Consider the following 3,684-nt stretch of genomic DNA (forward strand, 5'->3'; position numbering starts at 1 on the left):
TTGAGGGTGAGGGTTAGTGTTAGGGTGAGGGTTAGTGTTAGCATGAGGCTGAGGTTTAGGGTTAGGGTTTGGTTTATGCTGAGGGTTAGGGTGAGGGGTAGGGTTAGGGTTAGGTTGAGGGTTAGTGTTTGTGGGAGGGTTAGGGTTAGGGTTCGAGTTAGGGTTATTTTGAGCTTGAAGGTTAGGTTGGGGATTAGGGTTAGGGTGAGGGTAAGTGTTATGGTTAGGGTTAGGGTGAGGGTTAGGGTTAGGATGAGTGTTATGTTTAGGGTTAGGGTGAGGTTTAGGGTGAGAGTACTGCTTAGGGTGAGGGTTAGGGTGAGAGTACTCCTTAAGGTGAGGGTGAGGTTGAGGGTGACTGTTAAGGTGACTGTGAGGGTGACGGTGACGGTGAGGGTTTCGTTTAGGGTTAGGGTTAGGGTGAGGTTGAGGGTAGGGTTAGGGATAGGTTTAAACTGAGGGTGAGGGTGAGGGTGAGGGTTAGGTTGAGGGTCTGGGTTATGGTGAGTGTTAGGGTTAGGATTAGGGTTAGTGAGAATTTTAGCGTTAGGTTTATAGTTAAGTTGAGGGTTAGGGTTAGGATTAGGGTTAGGGTTAGGGTTAGGGTTATTGTTAGGTTTAGGTTGAGAGTAAAGTTTACGGTTAGGGTTAGGGTTAGGTTTAAGGTTAGGGTGAGGGTGAGGGTGAGTGTTAGGGTTAGGATTAGGGTTAGGGTGACTTTTAAGGTTAGGTTTAGGATAAGGTTGAGGGTTAGGTTTAGGATTAGGGTTAGGGTTAGGTTTAGGGTTATTGTTAGGGTTAGGGTGAGAGTAAAGTTTAGGGTTAGTGTTAGGGTTAGGATTAGGGTTAGGGTTAGGGTTTCCTGAAGTTGACGGTGAGGGTGAGGTTGAAGTTTAGGGTTAGGATTCGGTTTAGATTTTGGGTGAGATTTAGGGTGAGTGTGAGGTTAGGGTTAGGGTGCCGATTAGGGTGGGGTTGAGGGATAGTTTGAGGGTTAGGGTTAGGGTGATGTTTAGGGTGAGGCTGAGGGTTCGGGTGAGGATGAGGGTTCGGGTGAGGGGCGGGTTAGTGTGTAGGTTAGTGTTAGGTTTATTGTGAGGGTTAAGGTGACGGTGAGGGTTAGGGTGAGGGTGAGTGCTAGGGTTAGGTTTAGGTTTAGGGTTAGTGTGAGGATAAGGGTTAGGGTGAGGGTTATTTTGAGGATGATGGTTAGGGTTAGCGTTAGGTTAATGGTTAGCATTAGGGTTAGGGTGAGGTTTAGGTTTAGGGTGAGGGTTTGGTTGAGGGTTAGGGTTAGGGTTATGGTTAGGGTGAGGGTTAGGGTGAGGGTTAGGGTTAGGGTTAGTGTTTGGGTGAGGTTTATTTTGAGGGTTAGGGTTAGGGTTAGTTTTAGGGTGAGGGTGAGGGTTAGTGTTAGGGTTAGGGTGAGGGTTAAGTTTAAGGTGAGGGCTAGGGTGAGGGTGAGGATTAGGTTCAGGGTGAGGGTGAGTGTTTCAGTAAGGTAAGGTTTAGGGTTAGGGTTATGGTGAGGATTAGTGTGAGGGTGAGTGTTAGTTTGAGGGTTAGGTTAAGGGTGAGGGTGAGTGTTAGGATTACAGTGAGGGTTAGTATTAGGGTGATGTTGAGGGTTAAGGTGAGGGTTCAGGTTCGGATTCGGGTGAGGATTAGGTTTAGGGTTAGGGAGAGGGTTAGGGTGAGGGTTTGGATTAGGTTGAGGTTTAGTGTCAGGGTTAGTGTGAGGGGTAGGATTAGGGTTAGGGTGAGGGTTATGGTTAGTGTGAGGGTTAGGGTTAGGTTTAGGATTAGGTTTAATGTGATGATAAGGGTTAGGGTGAGGGTTAGGTTGAGGGTGAAATTTAGGGTTAGCACGAGGGTTGGGGTTAACATTAGGGTTAGGGTGAGGGTTAGGGTGAGTGTTAGGGTTAGGGTGAGTTTTAGGTTGAGGGTGAGCGTTAGGGTAGGGTTTAGGTTCATGTTTAGGGTTAGGGTTAGATTTTCTTTGAGGGTTAGTGTGAGGGTTAGTTTTAGGATTAGGGTTATGGTGAGTTTTAGGGTTAGGGTTATTGATAGGGTTAGGGTTAGGGTGAGTGTGAGGGTGAGGTTTGGCGTTATTGTTAGGGTAACGTTAGGGTGATGGTGGGGGTGAGGGGTAGTTTTCGGATTAGGGTTATGGTTAGGCTGAGGGGGAGGCAGAGGGGGAGGGGAAGGTTTAGGGTTAGGGTTAGGTTTAGAGTTACATTGAGGGCTAGGGTGAAGGTGAGGGTTAGGTTGATGGTTAGGGTTACGGTGAGGGTTAGGGTTAGGGTTAGAGTGCGGGTAAGGGTTAGGTTGATGTTTAGGGTGAGGCTGAGTGTTAGGATTCAGGTGAGGATTCGGGTGAGGGTGAGTGTGAGGGTGAGGGTGAGTGTGAGGGTGCGGGTGAGGTTTTGGGTCTGGCTTAGGGTTAGGGTTAGGGTGAGGATAACGGTGAGGTTTAGGGTTAGGGTTAGTGTTAGGTTGAAGGTGAGGGTGAGGGTTAGGGTTAGAGTAAGGTTGAGGGTTAGTGTTAGGTTGAAGGTGAGGGTGAGGTTTAGGGTTAGGGTTAGCGTTAGTGTGAGGCTGAGGGTCATGTTGAGGGTTAGGTTTAGGATTTTGTTTACAGTAAGGTGAATGTTACGGTGAGGGTAAAGATTCGGATGAGGCTGAATTTTAGGGTATCGGTGATGGTTAGATTTAAGGTAAGGATTAGGGTTAGGGTTATGGTTATGGTGAGGGTAAGTATTAGGGTGAGGTTTAGGGTGAGTTTGAGGTTTTGGGTTAGCGTAAGGGTTAGGGTGAGGGTTAGTGAGAGGGTTAGGGTTAGGTTTAGGGTTATGGTGAGGGTGAGGTTTATAGTTAGGGATAGGGGGAGGGTTAGGTTTAGGGTTAGGGTGACGGTAAGTGTTAGGTTGAGGGTTAGGGTGAGTTTGAGTGCTAGGGTTAGCATTAAGGTTGGGGTGAGAGTGAGGGTTAGGGTGAGGGTTAGGATTAGGGTTTGGGATAGGGTGAGGATGAGGGTTAGTGTGAGGGGTAGTGTGAGGGTTAGGTTGAGGGTAAGGGTTAGTGTGAGGGTTAGGGTTAGGGTTCCCGTTTTTGTTAGGGTTAGGGTTAGGGTGAGGTTTAGGGTGAGGGTGAGTGTTAGGGTGAGCGTGAGGGTTCGGGTGAGGTTGAGCATTATGGTGTGGGTGAGGGTTAGGGTTAGGGTGAGGGTTTGGGTGTCGTTGAGGGTTAGGGTTAGATTTAGGGTGATAATTAGGGTAGGGTTAAAGATAGGAGGAGGTTTAGGTTGAGAGGTAGGGATAGGGTTAGGGTGAGGTTTAGGATAAGGTTGAGGGTTAGGGTTAGGGTTAGGTTGAGGTAAGGGTCAGCGTGAGAGTTAGGGTGAGGGTAAGATTTAGAGTGAGAGTTAGGGTGAGGGTAAGGGCTAGGATTAGCGTTAGGTTTAGGGTGAGGGTTACATTGAGGGTTAGGTTTTGGGTTAGATTTAGGGTTATTGTGAGGGTTAGGGTGTGGGTTAGGGTTAGGGTTAGGTTGAGGGTGAGGATTAGGGTGAGGGTGAGGGTGAGGGTGAGGGTGAGTGTGAGGGTTAGGGATAACGTTAGGGATAGGGTGAGGGTTAGCGTGAGTGTAAAGTTTACGTTTAGAGTTAGGGTGAGTGTGAGGTTT

The sequence above is a fragment of the Dipodomys merriami genome, unplaced genomic scaffold, assembly GCF_024711535.1.
Source record: "Dipodomys merriami isolate MVZ:Mamm:240054 unplaced genomic scaffold, mDipMer1.0.p SCAF_61, whole genome shotgun sequence".
In the NCBI taxonomy this organism is placed as follows: domain Eukaryota; kingdom Metazoa; phylum Chordata; class Mammalia; order Rodentia; family Heteromyidae; genus Dipodomys; species Dipodomys merriami.